Raw genomic sequence first — 25955 nt, forward strand, 5'->3', positions numbered from 1 at the left:
CTTGCAGGGCCACTTCTGTACAGCACGAGACATTGGTCTTGTTGGGATCCATGCTTATGGAACCAGACTTAGAATCATAGAATATAAGGGTTGGAAGGGACCTCAGGAGTTCATCTAGTCCAACCCCCTGCTCAAAGCAGGACTCATCCCCAGACAGATTTTTGCCCCCGATCCCTAAATGGCCTACCTCAAGGACTGAACTCACAACCCTGGGTTTAGCAGGCTAATACTCAAGCCACTGAGCTATCCCTCCCCCCTGAATGATCCTCTCCTTTTAGGAGCAGCTCAAACTGTCAGGAGATCAGGTCATAGGTGGTCATAGCAGTCACAGACTAAATATCAGAGCCCAACACCAAGGCACAGACAGAGCCAGGGATCGAAGCTGAAGGTCAGAACCAAGGTCAGACTCCAAATGCCAGAGCCAATCATTGAGACCGAGCTGGAGCCAGCAGTCAGAGCCAAGGGTCAGAACGGCATTACCTGGAATAAGGGAAGGCAAGAGCAGGACTGGTTCAAAGGCAAGAGTGAGGCTGGGACAGGACTGGAACAAACCTGGGTGCAGAGCATGGTCTAGGTTGGAGCAGGAGCAGGGCTTGGAGTGAGGCAAGCACAGGGAGGCAGATAAGCCATGGGCATGTGCATTGAGCAGCCACTGACCCTCTGCAGCTGCAGGGCTTAAGAGCAAGGCACCTGACTGACTTAGGGTACGTCTACACTATGGGATAATTCCAATTTTACATAAACCGGTTTTATAAAACAGATTGTATAAAGTCGAGTGCACGCAGCCACACTAAGCACATTAATTCGGTGGTGTGCGTCCATGGTCCGAGGCTAGCGTCGATTTCCGGAGCGTTGCACTGTGGGTAGCTATTCCGTAGCTATCCCATAGTTCCCGCAGTCTCCCCCGCCCCTTAGAATTCTGGGTTGAGAGCCCAGTGGTTGATGGGGCAAAAATCATTGTCGTGGGTGGTTCTGGGTAAATGTCGTCAGTCATTCCTTCCTCCGGGAAAGCAACGGCAGACAATCATTTCGCGCCCTTTTTCCCTGGATTGCCTTGGCAGACGCCATAGCATAGCAACCATGGAGCCCATCAGCTTTTTTTTTACAGTCACCGTATGTGTACTGGATGCCGCAGACAGAGGCGATACTCCAGAGCTACACAGCAGCATTCATTTGCTTTTGCATGATAGCAGAGACAGTTATCAGTTGTTCTGTACTGTCTGCTACCAGCGTAATTTAGCAACGAGATGATGGTTATCTGTCCTTCTGTGCTGTCTGCTGCTATCATGGGTTCCCCTGGCTGAGATCGGCCAGGGGTGCAAAAGCAAAACTAGGAAGAACTCCCCAAGTCAATCCCTCCTTTATGGTTTCTAAAAATAGAGTCAGTCCTGTCTAGAATATGGGGTAAATGTACTAGAGAAGCAGTGTATCAGAGAGCATAGCTGCTCTGTGTCAGATCCCACAGAAATGATGAGCTACATGCCATTCACGAGGGGTGCCCCTGCAACAACCCCACGCTTTGCTTTCCTCCTCCCCCAACCTTCCTGGGCTACCATAGCAGTGTCCCCCCCCCCATTTGTGTCATGAATTATAAAGAATGCGGGAATAAGAAACAGTGACTTGTTAGTGAGATAAAATGAGGGGGAGGCAGCCTCCCGGTGCTATGACAGTCCAGGCAGGACATTAAGTGGTGCAGGGGAGAGGAGCCCAGCATGCCGCTGCTATGATAGTCCAGGCAGTACAGAATCTTTTCTTTACACAGGAAAGGGAGGGGGCTGATGGAGCTCAGCCCCCAGTGGCTATGATGAAGACGGTTACCAGCCGTTCTGTCCCATCTACTGGGAATGACGAGGAATCATTCCTATTTTTACCCAGGCACCCTTGAGGCCAGCCAGGGGTACTCAGCAGTTATCAAGCATGTACCATCTGCCACCGGGGAGGGAAGAGGAGCAGATAGTGCTCTTTACTGCCGCAGCATCGCGTCTACCAGCAGCATTCAGTAGACATAGGGTGACATTAAAAAAAGTCAAGAAATGATTTTTTTCCCTTTTCTTTCACGTGGTGGCGGGGAGGGGGTACATTGACGAGCTAGTCCCTGAACCACGCCGGACAATGTGTTTGAACCTACAGGCATTGGGAGCTCAGCCAAGAATGCAAATACTTTTCGGAGACTGCTGGGGACTGTGGGATAGCTGGTCCTCCGTACCCCTCCCTCCCTCCATGAGCATCCATTTGAGTCTCTGGCTTCCCGTTACTCTTGTCAAGCAGCACTGTGTAGCCTGTAGATTTTTTTTCAAATGCTTTGGCATTTCGTCTTCTGTAACGGAGCTCTGATAGAACAGATTTGTTTCCCCATACAGCGATCAGATCCAGTATCTCCCGTATGGTCCATGCTGGAGCTCTTTTTGGATTTGGGACTGCATTGCCACCCGTGCTGATCAGAGCTCCACGCTGAGCAAACAGGAAATGAAAATCAAAATTTTGCGGGGCTTTTCCTGTTTACCTGGCCACTGCATCCGAGTTGAGATTGCTGTCCAGAGTGGTCACAGTGGTGCACTGTGGGATACCACCCAGAGGCCAATACTGGCGATTTGCAGCCACACTAACCCTAATCCAATATGCTAATACCGATTTTAGTGCTACTCCTCTCATCAGGGAGGAGTACAGAAACCGATTTAAAGAGCCCTTTTTATAGATATAAAGGGCCTTGTAGTGTGGATGGGTACAGCGTTAAATCAGTTGAACGCTGCTAAAATCGGTTTAAACGCGTAGTGTAGACTAGGCCTAAGTCAATCAGGTGGTTCTGCTGTGGCCCAGCTGCACTCATTGGCTCTCTGATGGCTGGGCAGGCACCGCTGAAGGACCTGGTTCCTGACACAAGCAATCAAACTTCTCCTCCTTTCCAGGAATTAAGAGTCACAACTACTCCCAATTGCCACATTTAAGACTTGGGAAAGATGGCCTCAGGAAACATAGAGTAACTAGCCACATAAGCATCCCATCCTTTTACACTGCAGCAGGAAACATACGCACTCTTGGGTTTCAGCTTTTCAAGAATTCACCTCTTTAATTTTGCTGTTGTGATTTAATCATAACTCATTAACAAAGCTTTGCTTTCCAGAAACAATCTCTGACAACACCAGAAAAACATTCATCGCAGGGAAAAGTCTCATTATTTTAGACCAATAAAGAGAAAGGGAATATGGGCTGAATTCTCTTCTGGCGTAACTCCGCTGAGTCAATGAAGTTATGCCTGCAGAAGATTTGACCCAAAGATTACAAGCAAACTGTGTTACAGCCATTCTCTCTCCTTTTAAATCTTTCATGTGAAGACTTTGGGTACATCTTCACCACCCCCCGCCGTATCAGCGGGTAGCAATTGATTGCTCGGGGATTGATATATCGCTTCTCATCTAGACCGATATATCGATCCCCGAATGCGCTTATATGGATTCCGGAACTCCACCAACCCGAACGGAGGTGCGGAATCTGACAGGGGGAGCCGCGGACATCAATCCCGCTCCGTGAGGACGGTGAGTAATTCGATCTTAGATACTTCGACTTCAGCTACGTTATTCACGTAGCTGAAGTTGCGTATCTAAGATCGATTTTTCCCCCGTAGTGTAGACCAGCCCTAGGACTATAACAGGTGCTGGTTAAGGTCTCTCCCTCCCCGTGGGCCTTGTGAGCCTATCATGCCAACCGGGTTGGGTGCATTGGGTCTGCCAACCCATAAGATTCACTTAAGCCCAGCAAGACCACTTCCCAAAGTGCAGTGGACCCTCTCTCAAATTAGACCCAGGAAGGAATTTAACCTGTAATTACCTCCTTAATTCAACAAGAAGTCATTATTCCTATGGTCAGTAATGTGACTTCCCTATTTTACTGTGCTGTTAATGCTGTTCTCCCTATCTTTCCTGTTGTCCGTAGCCTTGCTACTATTCTTTCTTACAATGCACCAGTGCTGAGAGGTTATTACCGCCTCAAGGGAAGATTGTATTAAATTCAGACATAGAGAAAAGGTTATTATTAAATAAGATGCATCTAGATGTAATGTATGTATGTAAATAGGTGTGTATAAATAAATAAAAGGGAGGTTAGTCAAAAAGCCCATCCTCCTTGCTGAATTGGTAGTGAAACAATGCCTGTGCCCATGGAAAGAAATAATGCAGCAAGAAAAAAGGATCGGGCCCAAACAAGCAGGCAACCGCAGTTTGAGGAAGTTAAAAGAGAGAAAGTGAGGAGTTAACTCTGTAGTTATTGGAGGGAATTAAGCAGTAAAACTATGTCCAAATGTTAAAAGAAGGTGTTATGAAAAGAAAAATCTTGGTTTCTTTGCAGTCATTCCTTTGGGAATGTCTGTAAATAATCCAGGCAAAAGATTATTTAAGTAAAATCATTTGACTATGAAAAAGTTAGTCAAATTTGCTAAAGAACACTCCTGGTGCGTACAATCTTTGTTTTTTAAGTTTAAAATAAATTGGTGGTTTGGAGTTGTAAAACCAAGAAATACTTTTGCCAAACAAAAAGAAACTGGTGTTGCTTAATTTTGGTATTTAGTATTTAATCCTTAAGGTAACTTGATGTGTTACAAGATTTAAATGATTGTTTTTTAATATAAAAACCAAAGTTGTGGCTGCAGCAGGGCAGTCAAGGCCAGGAGAATGGTAAAAGATTTTAAATCTGTTTTCGTAACCAATAGCAGATAGAAGCTCTAATCAGGCTTGGCTACACTGGAGAGTTGCAGCGCTGGTGCTGGGTTTACAGGCTGCACTTACTCACCATCCACACTTGCAAGGCACATACAGTGCTGCATCTCCCTGGCTGCAGCGCTGGCTGTACTCCTGCTCCGCCTGGGGTATAACAATTGCAGCGCTGGTGATGCAGCGCTGCTCCGCCAGCGTGGCCACCAAAAGCGCTGTAATTGGCCTCCAGGTCTGTTCGGAGGTATCCCAGAATGCCTGTTCAGCCACTCCCAACAGCGCTGCAAATGCTGCAGATGTGGCCACACTGCAGCGCTGGTAGCTGTCAGTGTGGCCACACTGCAGTGCTTTCCCTACACAGCTGTATGAAGACAGCTGTAACTCCCAGCTCTGTACTGCTGCAAGTGTAGCCATACCCTCAGCGTCCCACACTAAGCCTTATGGTGACTCCGAGCAATCAACAGTCACGTTGACAAAGGGAAGCCAAAGTGGATTGTGTTTTCCTTTCAAATCAACATATGTTTGAAACCAGAAGTTAAAGTCAGAAGCCATTAAAACCTGACCTGCCTATAAAACAATTACAGGAAAATATGGAGAGTAATTTGAGTAATTCCTCAGTTTTGCCTCAATCAGCAAGGGTATTTGTAAAGAGAAATATTTTAAGCAATAATCTACCAACCCCAAAGAGGTAGAGATGTGCTCTTTGTCTTTCAAAAAAAATAGGAAAAACTGATACCAACTGAAAAAGCCACAGATTGTTCTTGCTGGGTACACCTTATACCCTGATCACCTTTGGTGCTCCCTGGACGGCCGCCTGGTTGCGCCTCAGGTGCTCTGGTCCTATTTGCTCACGTGCATCACACGGGTGGCATGTGTGAGCAAAGGGAGTGTTAATTGCTGCAGGTAAATAAGACTTTTCCTCTGTGGCTCAACACTGCTGCCAGCAGCATAATGTTGGTAAAGCTGTCAAGGTTAGGCAGGCAGCATATCCCCCTCCCTGGAGACCTTTTGTAAATATTCAGATTTTATTCAAATGTTTAAATGGTGCAATTGTAAGTATGTGTTAGTTTTAGTAATGTATTTCCTTGCAAAAAGGCAGATGCCAAAACTGTTAAACTTTTGCTTACGAATTCTGAATAATTTGGCATACCTGGGCAGATTATAAAAGATTTATGTGCACCTGCACAGATCTAATATGGCCAAATGCCCTTTGAACACCACTCCCAATCGAGAGACCGGACTCAGCCTTCATAAAATTTCTACCAGGGCACCCAATGCAACTACCAACAGTGCCCTGCTGGCCCTGACTCATATGGACATTCATTTAACAAATAACACAATGCTTAATTATTGCCAGGATCTTTTTATATACAATAGCTCTGCCACTCGCTGAAACCAGAAGCCTGGGTCTACATGGAGGTCCACCAGCAAGGAACCTCTCTGGCCCCATGCTGAAAGACCCTTGTCAAATCCTCTTAACAATCAACACCACTGTGAAGTGCCTAGAATTGACTACCTGCCCATGTTTCTCACTGTAACGGCTCTCTGACTGATGATTGGTCTATCTTTCCTTCTGGCGTTGTTGCTCCTTCTGGACAGCAGGAGAGAAGGACAAGGTAAAAGAGCTGGCAACCTCCTCCTTTGTCTGCTGACAGACCCACTGTACCTTTGAATCTTGCCAAGAAAACAACCTCTCCACCTGAGGACATAATAAAGCCTCCAGGCAAGCAAGGTGATTGTGCTAGTAACCTCTCTCTTGCTGCCTCACTGACGGACAGCTAAGTGAATTAAGACTACGAAATCTCGAAGAATAGCTTGCAGAAGCTAGCCAAAACTACCTGAAAATGAAACTTATAATGTTCCTCAGCCTTTCCTGCTTAACGAACTTAGGGTGGGGATGGAAAAGTAATATTTTTCTAAATCTTAGCCACTGGAAGTTTTACCTGTACTGAAAATTATTCCCGTGACTAATGATTTATCCTGTACCATATTGCATATATTATACCATTAATATTAATGCCCCTTTGCGAAGGTGTATGGCCAACAGATGTGGTATAATACTTCACAAAGAAAAAATGTGTTGGGACACCGATAAACTGTAATTAATGCTACATTAGGGACCATTAAATTCACACTGTCCTTATTCAGTTTTCAAATTACCTCCACATATCCAAATTGCTCTAAAGGAGCTGCCATTCGGCTAGTACAGCAAAAGAACTGGGTTTCTGCTAGAAAGAAAGAAAAACTTGGCTGAACACTTGTAGGTTGGGGCTAATGGTGCAGCTGCAATTTGGAATATACACATAAGCCAACAGCATAAGAAAAGAAATTAGGCCAATTGGAAAAGGCCTCTGGTCTCCTTTCTGTAGCAGAGTTAACTCAGGTGCAGGCTGGAGTAGGAGAATTGCACGTTATTTCAGCCCTTAGTTCTCTAACCCAGAAGTTGCTGACGGAGATGCTATTAAATATCACTGATGCTGGGAAGGCATTGCAATGGGACTTGACATGTTACCAGGCCTGGCCCACTGCCCTTACAGACCCTTCATGAATACCATCTAATCTGTGACCATGGAGGCATACTTGGAGATTTCTGGGTGGAGGTGTGGACAGTTACAGTGCTCCTTCCAAGCCTATGTACCAATCAAAGGGATGTGGGCCCCCATGTACCAAATCCTATCGGGTCCATGGCAAAACTGTATGTGGAATTGTGTGATTCACTGAGACATTTGGGAAATCAAGCCACCTGATATGCCTAGCCAATTCATAGTCAGTGCTTCTAAAATAACAACCAATATTTGGATTGGGATAGGAAACCACTGGACACTCTCGCTATTAGAACTCCCACAGCTTCAGTGTGTACGTAAACTGAAGCCAGGAAATGTCATATGTAATGACAGCGTTTGGTGAGAAAGTATAGGACAAGAAAGTATCCTGACAGGACACTACTATTCAGAGCTAATGACAGTTGTGTGCTTGTAGAGGTCACAATATTACAAGACATGCATTTTAATCTCACCCACTGCTGCAGGCAATCATATCATGTGTTGGCCTACCGAAAATTTTTTTGCAATCAGCCCTTCAGCCTCAGATACCTTTTAATTGGACTACCCTAGTGCCTGACTGGTTCCAGAATTTGCTTGCAGTCTTACCAGAAGTACAGAAAAATTCTGAACTTCAAGGGCAAATTCACATACTCCTGAATACATACCAAATTGAAAAGAATGCTTTTCACACAGCCTATAGGGTGTATATTTTATGTACTAAATATGATGCTTTGTGTGTTGTGACTAAAACCATTTAGTAATCTCAACCCCATCGCTTTATTGACATAGGAACGTTATTGCTTTTATTAATATTATTTGGTATGGGGTTATGTTATTGTTGCTGTTGTAATGGATGCATTTATCATTGCCTGCCCAGTCCTAAACCTGCTAGGTTCAATGCACAAGAGCGAGTGAAGCTAATGATTGTTAATGAACTTTATAACAACAGTTGGAAAGTAATGTATTCCAAATAAGGTAATTAATATGGAAGTATGTGTAATTTGTCTGTAGTTTTAATCTTTATAAGCTAGCTAAAATTTAAGGAGGGCAGAGCAACTTGCCACCTTGCATGGGGCCATGCTGACTCTCCGTGCAGTATATGCTCGTATAAAATAAAGGAGCCTCAGGCTGTCTGATCCAAAATCAACCATGTGGTCAATTTTTCACAACACAGAGTTTAAAAGAGAACTAGATAAATTCATGGTGGTTAAGTCCATTAATGGCTATTAGCCAGGATGGATAAGGAATGGTGGGTCTAGCCTCTGTTTTTCAGAGGATGGAGATGGATGGAAGGAGAGAGATCACTTGATCATTACATGTTAAGTTCACTCCCTCTGGGGTACCTGGCATTAGCCACTATCGGTAGACAGGATACTGGGCTTGATGGACCTTTGGTCTGACCCAGTACTGCCATTCTTATGTTTGTATGTTCTTTACGGGTGTGACCCTGCAGATCTCATGCAGCTGACTATTGCCACTGAAGCCAAAGGAACAATCTGAGCAGTGACTGTCAAACTGAGTCGGGTTTTGCTGACACTGGGTTGTCTGGTGCACAATAGCGTGTGCTACAGAGCATCCTGTGCAGGAACATGCTCACCAGACAGGAGGGAAATTAGGGCTCTCCCTTGCTTCCAAGCAAAGCAGCAAGCATGTGCACTTTTGTTCCTTCATGGAACACCATAGCAACAAACATGTCCTTTGAACTTCACCTGTCTTTCTGCCCTGGGTATCCTGATTAGTCCATATACAGTGAGCACGTGAAATTTAGGAAGCTCCCATGCACCATCTAATCCATAACCTCCCTTAGTGTACACACAGTCCTCCTGCTGTCTGTTAAGGATGAGGGTTTTCCACAAAGTTAGAGACCTTAGCTGAATGCTAATAAATCTAGGGCACCCATCATTCCCTTGTCACAATCTTCTCTTCTTTCCTGCTAGAATTTAGCTCACGCAGTCCCGCTTCTTAAACTTCTAATTAGTTACAACAAATTAATGCTTTGCAGTCAGAGGCCAGGAAATCCCCTCTTCCCCAAGCACTTAAGGCCTCATCCTGAGAGGTGCTCAGTGTTTAAGTCTGTGGAACTGAGCATATTGCCACCTTGCAGGATTGGTCCCCTACCCAGTCCATGGGAGGTGGGGTTCTTCTCTTTAAAGAAGCAGCAGCTTAAGGAAACTGCCTGATTTTGTCTCCTCTCTGGTACCAAGCCTTTTTCCTCCAAGTTTTGTATAACCTCATTTCAAAAGATGGGAGAAGTTTCACTTTCTCTAGTCTGATTTTGACCAGAGAGCTGCTTTTCCCCTCATCCTTTCCTTCCTTCTAATTGTAAGTGTGCAGTCAGTCCTGGAAACGCTCACCCAACACAGTCTAGCTGCAACTCATTCTGAGAGCAGCTGGAACAATTAAAGAGGGAAGATCCCAGGAGGTTCAGGGCATTTCCAAAAGCAACTTCCACTCTTGTCACCCCAGTTCTCCTCCTGGTCTGTGTTCCAATTTACCGTTGCCTTGTGCAGGAGGGAAGATGTGGAAAGCACTGCCTTCTGGCTCAATTCGCCTCCACCCCACTTACCAAACCAAGAACGAAAAATATTTCACTTTTATGAACCCCCAAAAAATGTAGATTTATTTTGCTGATTTTTCCTTGCTTTACACCAGTAACAAAGAATTATTTCCCGCTGCTCCATTTGGCTCCAGTTCTATACCCAGCTGACTTATTTTGTGGTGCTGGGCAAGTCACCTAACCTCTGTGTGCAGGTGCGGGGGTGGGGGGATGTCTGCTGCTGTCTGAATTTACAAGACAGCATGCTGACATGCTCTCAGCCCCCCAAAACCCCACTCTCTTTCCCCCCACATACACACAACTCCCTGTCACACTCCACCCCACCCACCCCCATTTGAAAAGCATGTTGCAGTCACTTGCATGCTGGGATAGCTGCCCATAATGCATCGCTCCCAATGCTGCTGCAAGTGCCGCAAACGTGGCCACACCAGTGCACAAGCAGCTGTCAGTGCGGACAGACTGGAGCTCTCTCCCTACTGCGCTCTCCGAAGGCAGGTTTAACTCAAAGTGCTCTACGTCTGCAAGTGTAGCCATGCCCTCAGTTTCCCCTCTTCAATCCAGGGATATGCTAGAACAGAGGTTAGCAACCTTTCAGAAATGGTGTGCCGAGTCTTCATTTATTCACTCTAATTTAAGGTCTCGCGCTCCAGTAATACATTTTTTGAAGGTCTCTTTCTATAAGTCTATAATATATTACTAAACTATTGTTGTATGTAAAGTAAATAAGGTTTCAAAATGTTTAAGAAGCTTCATTTAAAAATTAATTAAAATGCAGATCCTCCCAGACCGGTGGCCAGGACCCAGACAGTGTGAGTGCCACTGAAAATCAGCTCATGTGTTGCCTTCGGCACCCGTGCCATAGGCTGCCTATCCCTGTGCTAGAATATAGTGCAGGTGAGCCAACAGCATAGCCAGGAGTTGTGCTGATGAGCAGGGTTCCTATAAGGCCAGTGGACTATGGCAGAGGAGAGAGTTGGGAATCTCAGAGCTCTCACACAGTAAACACAGAATGCAGAACCTAAGGAGCTTGTTAATCTTTGAAAACATAGGCTGGGGAAAAAACATGTCTAGTTTATTACATATAGCAAAGAATCTAAGGATTTCCCTTATTCCTCACTCTTACTGCCTGCCAATCACAGTGCAATCCTGAGCAGAGGCCCTGGTCCATGGGCTGATCACCTCCAGCACTCACCAGTCAGATGCCATGATAACCATAGTTTCAGAAGGTCATTGTCCGTCTGTGCCACACACACAGCTGTCCTGCCAGAGGTCAGAATGGGAATGCTGTATGGCTGGCAATGTGACAGGATGCAATAACTCTCCTAATCACCTATCTGCAGTCCTTGCAGACATCAGCTGCATCTACATGGACTACTGGACACTCATTGGATCAGATTTTCAGAAGCATTCAGCACCCAGCAGCCCCCTTGGGACTAACAGAGGGCCAATATGGTTTGGGGACATGGCAGTAGCAAGAGATAGAGCCCACATGGGAGCTCCTGAGAGGAGGTGAAATTTTCATACCCAGATATGCAAATCCCCACAACATACATTCTTCTTCGAGTGATTGCTCATATATGGATATGGTGTTAGGTGTGCGCGCCGCACGTGCACGCTCGTCAGAAACTTTTTACCCTAGCAACTCCAGTGGGCCGGCAGGTCGCCCCCTAGAGTGGCGCCGCCATGGCGCTTGATATATACCCCTGCCGGCCCACCCGCTCCTCAGTTCCTTCTTACCGCCGTGTCGGTCGTTGGAACTATGGAGCACGGCTTTGCTGTCTTCCACGTCCCTAGCTCTCCTTCGTTGTACAGTTCATAGTTGTAGTTAGTAGTAAATAGTTGTTAAGTGTAGTTAGTTAAGTAGTATATTGTAAATAGTTGTAAATAATAGTCGTAAATATTTGTTAGCCGGTTTGGGCCGTAGCCCTTCCCGGCACCCGGCACCGGGCCCATGCCTGGTTCGCCGGGCTTCAAGCAATGCACGGCCTGTAAGAAGCCGATGCCGACCAGCGATCTCCACGACGCGTGCCTAAAGTGCCTGGGGGAATCGCACATCTCGGACAAGTGCCGCATTTGCAAGGCTTTTAAGCCTAGGACAAAGAAGGAGAGAGACCAGAGACTGAGGACTCTCCTCAAGGAAGCGGCACTCAACCCGGCAGCTTCACAGACCGTCACCTCTACACCGGCACCGGACCACGCCGGCACCGGAAAGACTCCCCGGCACCAACCTTCCCCGGCACCGGGTCCCGAAGCAAGGCCCTCGAAGTCTGCAACTCCATCCAGGCAGACTCGAGTGGAGAGCCCGGCACCTGCCTCGGCCGCGGCACTACCGACAGGGATCCCGTCGACGCCAGGGCCGGAGGGTCCGTCGAGTCCGGTCCCACCTAGCTCCCCCATAAGATCTGGGGTTGAGCTATTGGTCCCATTGACGCCCGAGACCTTTGCCTCGGCACGGGACCTAATCACTCTAACTGAGCCAACTCAGCCTCCACCCCCGGTACCTCCGGTGCGGGTTGTGTCCAGAAGCAAGCCGACGATGAGAGCACCGTCTCTTGACTCACGCTCGCTGTCGAGGTCCCGTCACCGTGGTTGCTCCAGGTCCCGGCGCCGCTCGCAGTCCCGGCACCGCTCCCCTCAGCGGTACCGGTCGCACTCGCGGCACCGGTCATCCTCCAGGCAGTCCCGGTCTGGTTCCAGTCATCGATACCGGCACCGGGACTCTAGGAGCCGTTCTCGCCATCGATCAACTCCCCGGTCGACCTCCCGGCACCGAGCTGGTGGTAAGTCCCGGTCCCAGTCGACCTCCCGGCACCGCGTCGGTGGCAGGTCCCGGTCCCGATCCCGGCACTGAGTCAGCGGCCGGTACCAGTCCTGATCCCGGCACCGAGTTCAAGACAGACCCCGGTCACGATCCCGGCACCGGTATGACTCCCGGTACCGGTCCCCGGCACCGAGAACATCTTCGGCGCCAGGACGAGGGGATTCCTACCAGCCGCGTTCGGCCCCTCCATGGCCTTCCAGACAGCCGTCTGTGTCGTCGCAGGTGGACAGTGTTTATGCACTGGGCACAGACAGGCACGCGGCCCTTTTTCAAGACCCTCCTCAACAGGACCAGGGATCGCAGCAGTGGGGGTTCTGGACACCCTGGGCATATCACCAAGCCCAGGGCCCCCAACAGCTTCCTCCTAGGCCTGCGACGACTGAGCACAGGGCGCCGGAGGCATCGCTGTCTCGCCCCCCCCCCTCCGGACGGGGAGGACAGGTCAAAACAGCAGGACCCTGAGCTCCCTCCGGAGTCAGAGGCAAGGGCTCAGACAGACCCCCCGCTGGACACTCTCTTGCCAGGAGTCTCTTCATCGTCTTCTCCCGATGAGGCTGTGGCAGGCACTTCTTCCACCAGCCCTCCCCCACTCGATCTCAGGGCACACCAGGACCTCCTCAGGCGCGTAGCGCAGAACTTGAGCCTGCAAGCTGAGGAGGTCTCCGAGATCGAGGATCCTGTCGTGAGCATCCTCTCCTCAGATGCTCCCACCAGGGTCGCCCTGCCCTTTATTCGGACGATCCAGACCAACGCCAATACGATCTGGCAATCGCCGGCCTCCATCCCCCCTACTGCACGTGGCGTGGAGCGGAAGTACATGGCCCCCTCCAAGGGCTATGAGTACCTCCATGTTCACCCAACACCGTGCTCCCTCGTGGTGCAGTCGGTGAACGAGAGGGAGCGTCATGGACAAGAGGCCCCAGCTCCCAAATCCAAGGAGACCGGGCGTATGGACCTCCTCGGCCGCAAGGTCTATTTGGCGGGGGCCCTTCAGCTCAGGGTTTCCAACCAACAAGCCCTCCTTAGCCGCTACGCCTTTAACTCTTGGGTGGCAGCGGATAAGTTTAAAGAGCTGTTGCCACAGGAGGCGCGTCAAGAATTTGCGGCAATTCTTGACGAGGGCAAGAAGGTCGCAAGAACCTCGTTGCAGGCCTCCTTGGACGCAGCGGACTCAGCCGCTCGTACCCTCGCCTCAGGGGTCACAATGCGCCGCATCTTCTGGCTTCAGGTGTCTGGCCTTCCGCCGGAGCTCCAATACACCATCCAGGACCTCCCGTTCGAAGGCCAGGGCCTGTTCTCGGAGAAGACAGACCCCAGATTAAAAAGTCTGAAGGACAATCGGGTCATCATGCGCTCCCTTGGGATGCACACGCCCGTGACACAACGCAGACCCTTCCGGCCGCAACAACAGCAGCAGCACCGACCGTTTCCCCAGTTCCGCCAGTGACAAGACCTTAGTAGGCGCCGCGGCAGAAATGGCAGGCGCAGACAGTCAGGGAATCAAGGGGGGCAGAACCAAAGCTCCTCCAAAGCCCCTGTCATAAACAGATAGCTAAGGGTTAATGTCTCTTTCACCTGAAGCACCTGACCAGAGGACCAATCAGGAAACCGGATTTTTTCAACTTTGGGTGGAGGGAATTTTGTGTCTGAGGTTTTTGTTTTCTGTCTGCCTGCTTTCTCTGAGCTTTGGAGAAGTAGTTTCTGTTTTCTAATCTTCTGTTTCTAAGTGTATGGACAAAGAGATCAGATAGTAAGTTATATGGTTTCTTTTCTTTGGTATTTGCATGAATATAAGTGCTGGAGTGCTTTGATTTGTATTCTTTTTGAATAAGGCTGTTTATTCAATATTCTTTTAAGCAATTGACCCTGTATTTTGTCACCTTAATACAGAGAGACCATTTGTATGTATTTTTCTTTCTTTTTATATAAAGCTTTCTTTTAAGACCTGTTGGAGTTTTTCTTTACTTCAGGGAAATTGAGTCTGTACTCACCAGGGAATTGGTGGGAGGAAGAAATCAGGGGAGATCTGTGTGTGTTGAATTTGCTAGCCTGATTTTGCATTTCCTCTGGGTAAAGAGGAAAGTGCTTTTTGTTTCCAGGACTGGGAACGGAGAGGGGGAGTCACTCTGTTTGGATTCACAGAGCTTGTGTCTGTGTATCTCTCCAGGAGCACCTGGAGGGGGGAAGGGAAAAAGAATTATTTCCCTTTGTTGTGAGACTCAAGGGATTTGGGTCTTGGGGTCCCCAGGGAAGGTTTTCAGGGGGACCAGAGTGCCCCAAAACACTCTAATTTTTTGGGTGGTGGCAGCAAGTACCAGGTCCAAGCTGGTAGCTAAGCTTGGAGGTTTTCATGCTAACCCCCATATTTTGGACGCTAAGGTCCAAATCTGGGACTAAGGTTATGATAGCCCCACCTGGACCCAAATCTTCATTTTGAAGGTGCACCCAAGGGCGTAGTACCAGTTTCCCCCACGGATCCTTCCCCCCCATTTTCCAACCGCCTTTCATTTTTCCACCAGGCGTGGACCCAAATAACATCCGACCGCTGGGTCTTACGCACTGTGCAGACGGGATACCGTCTGCAGTTTACGTCTTTCCCTCCCTCCCGCCCCCCACCCTCGTCCCTCTTCAGGGACCCCTCTCACGAGGAATTCCTCCGCCAGGAGGTGCAGACGCTCCTCGACAAAGGAGCCATAGAGGCGGTTCCGGAGGATGAGAAGGGCAAGGGGTTTTATTCCCGCTACTTCCTCATCCCCAAGGCCAAGGGAGGCCTCAGACCTATCCTCGACCTGCGGGAACTCAACAAACATCTGGTGAAGTTGAAGTTCCGCATGGTATCCCTGGGGACCATTATCCCATCTCTGGATCCTGGAGACTGGTATGCCGCCCTCGACATGCAGGACGCTTACTTTCATATGGCCACACCACAGATGTTTCCTTCGGTTCGTGGTCGACCGCCATCATTACCAATTCGCGGTCCTCCCGTTTGGCCTCTCTACGGCCCCGAGGGTATTCACCAAATGCATGGCTGTCGTTGTCGCACATCATCGGCGCAGTCGCATTCACGTGTTCCCTTACCTCAACGATTGGCTGAGTCGGGGCACATCAGAGCTGCAGGTCTGCAGCCACGTCCGCAGGATCACCGGCCTTTTTACTACCTTGGGCCTCATGATCAACGTGGACAAGTCCACTCTGCTCCCCTCGCAGAGGGTAGAGTTCATTGGGGCCGTCCTGGACTCCACCTTGGCCAGGGCCCTTCTGCCGTTGCCCAGGTTCCAGTCGCTGTCAGCCATCATTCAGCGCTTGTTGGCGGCCCCCCTGACCTCTATAAGGACATGCCTAACCCTGTTAGGCCACATAGTGGCCTGCACGTTTGTGACAGGTTATGCACGGCTCCGCATGAGGCCCCTCCTATCTTGCCTCATCGCTCAATACCGGCCGGCCAGACAGTCGCTAGACACGCTTGTCACAATCCCCCAGGGGGTGTTGGATTCCCTCGGCTGATGGCTAGACCAGTCCGTCGTGTGTGCGGGGCTCCCATTTCACCCACCCCAACCCTCGGTGTCCCTAACAACGGATGCCTCAGATCTCGGCTGGGGGGCCCACCTGGGAACCCTGAGGACACAGGGCCTGTGGTCCCCACAGGAGGTGGATTTACACATCAACATGCGGGAGTTGAGAGCGGTCTGCCTTGCTTGTCAAACATTCTGTCATCAGCTTCGAGGTCGTTGTGTCGCGGTATTCACCGACAACACGACGACCATGTACTATATCAACAAGCAGGGCGACACCAGATCCTCTCCCCTATGTCACGAGGCAATGCGACTCTGGGACTTTTGTATAGCCCACTCCATTCACCTCACGGCTTTCTTCCTCCCCGGAGTACGGAACACGCTGGCGGACCGCCTGAGCAGATCCTTCCTCTCACATGAGTGGTCCCTTCGCCCGGACGTCGCCCTCTCGATCTTCCAGAGGTGGGGTTCTCCCCGTGTGGACCTCTTCGCATCCAGGGGGAACAGGAAATGCCAGGCGTTCTGCTCCTTTCAGGGCCGGGAACCCAGGTCTATAGCGGACGCCTTCCTTATCCCGTGGACGACCCATTTGTTCTACACGTTCCCTCCGTTCCCACTGGTCCACAAGGTCCTTCTGAAGGTGTGCAGGGATAGAGCCCGCGTGATTATGATAGCTCCAGCGTGGCCCAGGCAACATTGGTACCCCATGTTGCTGGATCTGGCCATAGCCAACCCAGTCCCCCTGCCCCTTCACCCGGACCTGATCACCCAGGACCACGGCAGTCTCTGTCACCCGGACCTCCAGTCACTGCACCTCGCAGCATGGCTCCTGTGTGGCTGACCAGATCCGAATTACGCTGCTCTACCCCGGTACGGGAGGTGCTCCTGGGCAGCAGGAAGCCTTCCACCAGAGCGACGTACTCGGCCAAGTGGAAGCGTTTCTCCTGTTGGTGCACGGAGAGGGGTTTCCTCCCTATGGAAGTTTCGGTCGCCAATATTTTGGACTACATTTGGTCCCTCAAGCAACAGGGCCTGGCGATATCGTCCCTTCGGGTTCACCTGGCGGCTATCTCCACCTTTCACCCGGGTGGGGATGGCCGCTCGGTTTTCTCTCACCCGACGGTGACTAGATTCCTGAAGGGACTAGAATGTCTCTACCCCCAGGTTCGACCCCCTGCCCCTACCTGGGATCTCAACCTGGTTCTGGCTCGGCTAATGGGGCCCCCCTTTGAGCCGTTAGCGACTTGCTCCCTGCTCTATCTTTCTTGGAAGACTGCCTTTTTAGTAGCCATCACCTCAGCTAGACGGGTGTCGGAACTCCGGGCCCTCACGGTAGACCCCCCGTTTACGGTCTTCCATAAAGATAAGGTACAGCTGAGACCGCACCCTGCCTTTCTCCCCAAAGTGATCTCAGCCTTTCACGTCAATCAGGAGATCTTCCTCCCTGTTTTTTTCCCAAAGCCTCATTCCTCACGCAGGGAGCAACACCTCCACTCGCTTGACGTCCGTCGGGCTCTCACATTTTATGTGGACAGAATCAAACTGTTCCGCAAATCCCCCCAGCTTTTTGTGGCAGTAGCGGACCGCATGAAGGGGCTTCCCATTTCCTCGCAGAGGTTATCCTCGTGGGTAACGTCCTGTATCAGGACCTGCTATGACTTGGCCCACGTCCCTACAGGCCGTGTGACTGCGCACTCTACCAGGGCGCAAGCGTCGTCGCTGACTTTCCTCGCCTGTGTGCCCATCCAGGAGATCTGTCGGGCAGCGACCTGGTCATTGGTCCACACCTTTGCTTCCCACTACGCCCTGGTCCAGCAGTCCAGAGAGGACGCGGCCTTCGGGTCTGCAGTGCTCCATGCCGCGACTTCTCACTCCGACCCCACCGCCTAGGTAAGGCTTGGGATTCACCTAACTGGAATGGATATGAGCAATCACTCGAAGAAGAAAAGACGGTTACTCACCTTTGTAACTGTTGTTCTTTGAGATGTGTTGCTCATATCCATTCCACACCCGCCCTCCTTCCCCACTGTCGGAGTAGCCGGCAAGAAGGAACTGAGGAGCAGGTGGGCCGGCAGGGGTATATATCAAGCGCCATGGCGGCGCCACTCTAGGGGGCCACCTGCCGGCCCACTGGAGTTGCTAGGGTAAAAAGTTTCTGACAAGCGTGCACGCGCGGCGCGCACACCTAACTGGAATGGATATGAGCAACACATCTCGAAGAACAACACTTACAAAGGTGAGTAACCGTCTTGTCCTGCATGGCCTCACCCCAAACTCATTTGCATATGGTAATCAGCTCTGCACATATGAGAGCACATAGCATACTGGAATGGGAAGGGGTGACCCTATGCATGCCTGTGTTCACAATAGTGTGACTAGAAAGCAATTGTGAAAAATTGTGATGGAGTGGGGGGTAATAGGAGCCTATATAAGAAAAAGATCCAAAAATCAGGACTGTCCCTATAAAATCGTGACATCTGGTCACCCTAGTTCACAACCTACACACTTCTGCAGCCCTAGTTGTACAAAATATGCTCATGAGGTGGCATTTGAAAACTGACTAACACACTGGTCAGTAATAGCACTGTGAAATATACATAATAGCGCTATGCATAGAAATAACACATTTGCTCTGTGTACTGTTACTGGAACATGGTTAAGACCAGAGGGCCTAGCCTAGGTAAAGGTGATAAACAGGTTTGTCCTCCACAAAGGAATGTGGGTTTATTTCAATTTACATATTAGCTGTAAACAAAGCCATCAGGCTAAACTGGGGGAGGTTCTCCTGAGCCTGAACTCTAGAATTAACCTGGCTCCTGCACCCATGGCTGGCTTTAGGCCGATTGGCTGGATTCCCCCAAATGGGGCTCTGCGCCTAAGAGGGCCCCACGCCTTAGGTGCCGTTTTAATTTTTTTTTTACTTACCCGACTGTGGTCCCTCCGGGGGTCTTCCTGGCCCCGCTCCCGTGGCCAGAGCTCGAGCCGGAGAGTGGCAGCCCCGTGGTCCCTCGAACCCTGCCAGAGCAAGGCTGCCTTACAGCCCCAAGGCCCAGCTCTCCCGGCTAGAGCTCCAGTCGAGCGCGGCAAACCCTGCCCCGCAGCCCTAGCCGCAGCGTGGCAAACCCCGCGGACCCGCGACCCCTGCCAGAGCTCCAGCCAGACCGTGGCAAGCCCCGCGGACCCAGCCAGAGCGCGGCTGCCCAGCAACCCGACCGGTGAGCTACAAGCACTGCCCTGCGGCCCCGCTCTCCCAGCTGGAGCTCCGAGCCCTTTAAATAGCCCCCAGAACCCTAGGGTAGTGGGGGGGCTCCAGAGGCTATTTAAAGTGCTGGGGCTCCAGCTGCCTGTGCCAACCCGTCCTTTAAATAGCTGCCGGAGCCCTGCTGCATCCCCAGGGCTCCTGCGCTATTTCAAAGGTCTGGGGCGGGGTAAAAACAGAGGCTCCTCCAGAGTCCTGGGATAGCAGGGGGCTTGGGGGCTATTTAAAGGGCCAGGCCTCAAGCTGCCTCTGCTGCACCCCCTGCCCTGCCCGCACCAGCCCTGCCCCTCCTGCCTGCAGCCAATCCTGCACCCCTGCCCACAGCCAGCCCATGTCACACCCCCTGCCCTGTCTCCAGCCAACCCCTGCCACACAGCCCTGCCCATGCCAGCCAGCTCCCCCACACACCAGCCCTGCATCCCCTGCCTTGCCCATACCAGCCCCACACCCCCTACCCTGCCTGCAGCCAGCCCAGCACCCCTGCCCTGTCTCCAGCCAACCCCTGCCGCACCCCCCTGCCTGAAGCCAGCCACTCCCACACTCCTCTGTCTCAGCCCTGCCAACCCATGCCATACCCCCCTTGCGGCCCTGCCTGAAGCCAGCCCACCCCACACACCCATCTCCAGCCAGCCCCGCACCCCTTGCCCTGCCTGCAGCCAGACCCTACCACCAGTCAGCCCCTGTCCTATCTCCCACCAGCTCCATGTCCACTGGTGCCCTGCAGTTCCCAGGACCGTAACCCTGCACACCTGCTTCAACAAGGGGGGCAGGGAGCAGCTGGGACCCATACATGTGAACACCCCCAGGGAGTGGCAGGGAACCACACATGTGAAAAGGAGGTCATTAATAACCAATCAACAGCATATATGACACAATGTACATAATATACAATTTTATTATTTATATAGTTATGGAAAGTAAATAATACATGGAAGAAATGAAAGGCTTTTTTTACATTTTTTTTTAAGTCATCCCTGCCAGGGCCCCACCGAAAATGTTCGAATTGGGCCCTGCACTTCCTAAAGTTGGCCTTGCCTTCTTGTCTTGCCAGAGACACACCAGAGAGTGAATCCTCAGGAGGCCTTTCTGACTTTTAGGACAGACAATTCCTTTGGGAATAAACGAGACAGCAAGAGCCTCCATCTTTATCCTTCACTTTAAGGAGACAAAGAAACCAAGTGATTTGATTTCTGTGAAGGGTCCTGGCCAGGCTGGCCAGTGAAAAGCTGGAAAGATGATGGGGTGAGAGAAACTATCTTGAACAAAGACCACATCTTGCTAGAATAAATTTTAGTCTTTTAAATGTGTGTTTTCACTTTTATTTGCTTGCAGCCATCTCTACCTTTCTCTCTTTTACTCGGTATCAGTTAATCCAGGCTTTTTTGCTAATAAACTAGTTTTGCTTTCATTATAGATCATCAGTACTTGTAAGATCAGTAAAGGCTTTCCTGCCAGACAGCTGACAAGTTGGAATGTTTTACTGTCTCTGGAGAGACAGTGAAGCTATCACTTTTTTTGTGAGGGCTGAGTGAGAGGGACTGGTCCCTGCAGTAGGACGATTTGGGGGCAAATTCAGGGCTGGCAGGGTACTAAGGTCAGCCAGCATGGAGTAACCAGGGTGGGCAAAGTGTGAGTGAGGCTTACGAGTTGCTGGCAGGCTGCTGGGATCAGAACTCTATAGCTGCTTAGACACAAGACAGCCAGGGCTACAAGGCAGACATTGACTGAACCCTTTCCTGGCCTAGATGAACCCCAAAACATCACCGAGGGGATTTCCAGAGATCTCTGACTGGGACGGGTGGCTGCTGCTGTGACTGCGTGGGTGGGTAGTGGAGCAGGGCGAAGGCCAGGCAGTGAGTTAGACTCAGGGATGGGGACCAGGGTGAACAGTGCAGTTGCCCAATGGGCAGAAGGGAGAAGGAGAAAACCCTGTTTCACAGATGATGCTAGACTTTCTCTCATACTGGAGGTAACCCGCCCGCATTGGAACCTGCTGCTGGACCCACAGAGCCAGAACATCTGTGCAGCCCAGAACAGCTCGGGGGTGGAGGCAGGTAGATTCTCAATAATACAGTCACTGGCTCCAGCTGGCAACTTGAGAACATTGCATAAAAGAATGGAGACTTGCAGAATAGAGCCAAAACCCTGGCAGCATGCTTGGCTGGCCTGCAGGAGACAGCAAGTCAGAGGGCATCAGCCCTTGGGCTAGCCCCACAGAAAAGGGCAGGCCCTATGCACCTTCTGAAAAACTGAGGATCAAGACACCCCAGCAATGGCCAGGCAGGGATTAAGCCAGTATGTCCATTACCATAGAGCGCACCAGTGCATGGCACGTGCAGGGGCAGGGACCATCTCTTTGCTATGTGTGTTTAGAGGGCCTAGCACAATGGACCCTTGGGTGCTACCAGAAAACAAATGATAGTCACTACATATGGAGGGGTGAGCTTAATTTAAAGGCCCTCTGCCTAACCTCATTTTCACAAAGGGGACAATGCTAGAACTACTAGAATCATAGACTATTAGGGTTGAAAGGGACCTCAGGAAGTCATCTAGTCCAACCTCCTGCTTAAAGCAAGACCAATTCCCAGATTTTTTGCCCCAGTTCCCCAAATGACCCCTCAAGAATTGAACTCACAACCCCAGGTTTAGCAGGCCAATGCTCAAACCACTGAGCTATCCCTCCTGTGTTGCTCTAGGTATAACACCAACAGTTCACTTATGTCCCCATCAGAGCAGGCTGCTGACTGAGCTGTAGAGGGCAGTTACATCCCCTGGGTCATCCACTCTTCAAGAGGGGACCTTGGCTGCTGGGGAGTTGAGCAGGCAAGGTTCTCTTTCTTCAATAGAGATTCAGGTGTCTACACTAAGAGTGCAGCGATACATATGAAAACCAGTGGATCCATCTGCTACTTCCCCTAGCCAAGAAATGCCACCCCCAGCCTTATCCAACCACTCCAGCATGTATTGTCCTCCAGACTCATCACGTAGGACCCCTCCCTTTGACAGCCCATTTCCTGGTCCCAGGAGTCATAGCATGCATTCCACCTGCTGCTTCCCAGGGATCCTAATATAGGTGAGGTCACTGATGGAATGCTATGGGGCCGGAAGCACTCTTTGGAAATCAAGCAAGAGAACATTAGAGACTAGACCCAAAGACATGTAGCTCTCAGGGAGACTCCAATGAAACTGACTTGTACATCACCCGCATAGATGCATATGATCAATGTACACCACACACTGGCCACATGCAAAGCATCATCTTTCATGGCTGCCGCTCTAAGGAGGCTGCAGATTCCACAACATCCATTGCTGATATGCCCAGGCAGCTACTGGAGCACAGAAAGCAGCAGCCCTCAACTCCCCAACAGTCCTTCCCCAACCCCACACTGTGTTAGTACACACAGATAGGGGGATTGATAAAGGTCTCCCCCTCCACCCCCACCCCAATCCAGTTCCCTCCACCCCATTGCAAGGTGGTGTGGCAGAAACCCCAAACAGAACACTTACTGGTGTAACCCCATAACCCCTGGCACCTCGGGAGTCACCAAAGAGCCCATAACTGATGCTGCTTCTAACACCAGCATGCAACATCTGTCCCTAGCTCGTACCTCACCTACAGCAGCATCCTCTGACCCCACAATACCAGGTCCTGGCTAAAGTTCTCCTCTCATGAAGTAACGTAGCAGCTAAAGAGCTAATATCAAGCCTGCTCTTTTGAGTGTTCTTGGATCTCTTCTGTCTAGGGGGAAGCTGTTCTGAATCACTGGCAATTCCTTCTGGCTTCTGCCCATCTGGCCCAAATATGAATCCAAAACACTGAGAACAAGTCTGGGGTGTGGAGAATCTGGGATTAGGATCTGGGCATATGGCAGTGGCCTTTTCTTTTTTATGATTAGGAACAAAGCCCACCCATTTTCCCCCAACACGCCCTTAACCAGGAGATCCAGGAAAAAGTTGGGGGACCCTGCATGCCAAAGGAGTGATGGATTTTTCACCACTGGATTGCTCAAGTGTAAGGAGAAATAATGGAGTGGGGCAGGAGAGAACTACCTTGACTGGATGAACTGAGTCAGTGTGCACCCAGAGCCAAGAAGACACTATCTAGCAACTTGGAAGCTGAGAGTGAAAGTTTACCCAAAAGGATGCTCCAGAAGAGTCACTGCTTGCCTACAGAAAAGACACAGCAAGTAGATCCTATTCAATGATATGGCTACAATTCAATCAGTGGCATTCAAATAAGCAAATCACACCAAAAATCAAATGTTTCTTACGGTATCTCCCAAGTGGATCATCATTTAGGCTAGAGACCAGTTCCCGAAGGCTCGTGTCTCATTTGTCAGTCAAGAGAGTCTTAAAAGCAGTGTCAAACACCAGTCAAAGCCAACTCATCTGGAACCTTAGCTTGGTCCTCAGAACCCTCTTCAGCTCATCATTCAACATCCTAAGTACAGTTCTCTTGTTTCCTTTCCACTGAAGTATCCTTTGTGATCATTGCTACTGGAAGAAATACAGAACTAGTGGCTCTGTCCACAGAGACCAGCTCTGCCTCTTCCATAAAGAGGACAGCATGGTTTTAAGGAGTGATCTAGCCTTTGCTCCTCAGCAGAAAACTTTTTCTCTAGGTGAGACGATATTACCCTTCCTACTGCTAGATGTTAAACATCCAAAGGCAAAGGAAGCAGGCTCATGCTTGATGTTCAAAGAGAAATCACAACTTATGCCAAAAGCATAAAATCCTCCCTGAAACCCATCGTTCTGTTCTCTGCTACTTGGCAATTAAAGCAAAGGAAGTCTTGACAAGATCTATAGCTAAATGGCGTATAGCACGCATCACAAAGGTTCACAAAGCCAAAAAAGGTATAACTCCTTCAAAATGCATTAAAGACCAGTCACCCAGATCGCAGGCTAAAAAGCTGTGTTCTTATGAGAAAATCTATATCATTTTATTCAGAAAACTTTTCCTCCCTGGGACACGCATTCACTCTTGGTTACATTCTACCACAGGTTTAGCAGACACAGATAAGGGGGACAAAACACAGCCATTTTCTCTTATCTGTTTGTTCCAGGGTGACCAGATAGCAAGTGTGAAAAATCAGGACAGGGATGGGGGTAATAGGCACCTTGTGGCAGGCCCCTTGAATGCCCTGCTAAAATGCTGGCTAGGCCCTAATTTCTGGTAGAGAGGCCAGGTGTGGGGGCCCAGGTGGTCAACAAAGAGCCCAGCTGCAAGCCCTAACGAGGGCTGACTCACTGCTGTGAGTTGAGTTAAGTAGCGACAGCTGGGCTGAACAGGAGGAGGCTATAAAAGCCCAGGGGAAACCTCAGTGGGGAGACTAGCTTCGGAGGGGATAGGAGGGTTACAGCTCTGTCTCCTCACCAAAAGAAAGGAGCCTCATGGGCCAGGAGACCCTGAGAGGGTCTGACTGGGGACAGCCACTAGGGGGGAAAAGGGGGGATAACACTGTTGCACTGTAAATAAAGACACAAGGATGAAGCACCGAAGAAGGTGTGGGGACTCTTTATTTTAACCAGCCAACACAGGCACGAGGGCTGTGCAGATCCCGTGACACACTTATATAAGAAAAAGCCTCAGATATCAGGACTGTCCCTATAAAATCAGGACATCTGGTCACCCTAGTTTGTTTCCTAGTACCTATGTCTGATATTTCAGTCCATACCCAAATTTGAACACAGAGTGTTATTCAGCTTGTCATCCTACTTGGAATAGTTTCATGGCTCTCTTCAAACGTTCCATGTGTTCATTAGAGACATAACTCCAGTATCTAAGACATATATTAAGATTTCCAGCTTTGGGAAACTGCCACCCTAGTATGGGTCCAACAAGAAGAAAGTTAACCCCATACTGAACAACAATTAATCTGATTTTGCTCTGCAGTCTGCCTGGGAAGAGAATCCTGACAGTAGGATTGGCAAGCCATGGATACAAGGAGAATGCAAATTACCAGGAAAAGCAAAATTTCTCTCTGTCTCAAAATATGCCATCACTGAGGGTAGATAACAAGGCACATTAGTGTAGCACTGGAAAGAGCATACACAAGTTTTTCATATGCACAAAACAGAGACCATTTGGGGAGTTTAGTCCCATTATTCTGTTCAGTAGAATTCTACTCAGCAGCCAAACATATATGAACTGTGAGTCGTAGACTCAAGAAACTGTGGAGGGGGAAGAAGCAGAAAGATAGATTCAGGAGCGTTAGAAGAATATACTTTTTAATTTTAGCTCCTGTAGGAATTGAAGTAACTTAGGGTATGTCTACACTACAAAATTAGGTTGATTTCATAGAAGTCAATTTTTAGAAATCGATTTTATACAGTTGATTGTGTATGTCCCCACTAAGCGCATTAAGTCGGCAGAGTGGGTCCTCAATACCATGGCTAACATAGACTTATGAAGCGGTGCACTATGGGTAGCTATCCCACAGTTCCTGCAGTCTCCGCTGCCCATTGGAATTCTGGGTTAAGCTCCCAATGACTGATGGGGCAAAAACATTGTTGTGGGTGGTTTTGGGTACATGTAGTCAGTCACCCCTCCCTTCCTC

At 49.8% G+C, this 25955-nt stretch overlaps 1 long non-coding RNA gene across 1 annotated transcript; it reads left to right on the top strand.

The window, feature by feature from the left end:
* The first annotated feature begins 4110 nt into the window (after positions 1 to 4110).
* Positions 4111 to 25251, top strand: LOC115656374. The gene is made up of 3 exons (XR_004001645.1): positions 4111 to 4237; positions 13942 to 13949; positions 25241 to 25251. It is a non-coding gene; the product is annotated as an uncharacterized LOC115656374 (long non-coding RNA).
* The last annotated feature ends 704 nt before the right edge of the window (positions 25252 to 25955 follow it).

This window comes from Gopherus evgoodei, chromosome 8 (genome assembly GCF_007399415.2).
Source record: "Gopherus evgoodei ecotype Sinaloan lineage chromosome 8, rGopEvg1_v1.p, whole genome shotgun sequence".
Lineage (NCBI taxonomy): Eukaryota > Metazoa > Chordata > Testudines > Testudinidae > Gopherus > Gopherus evgoodei.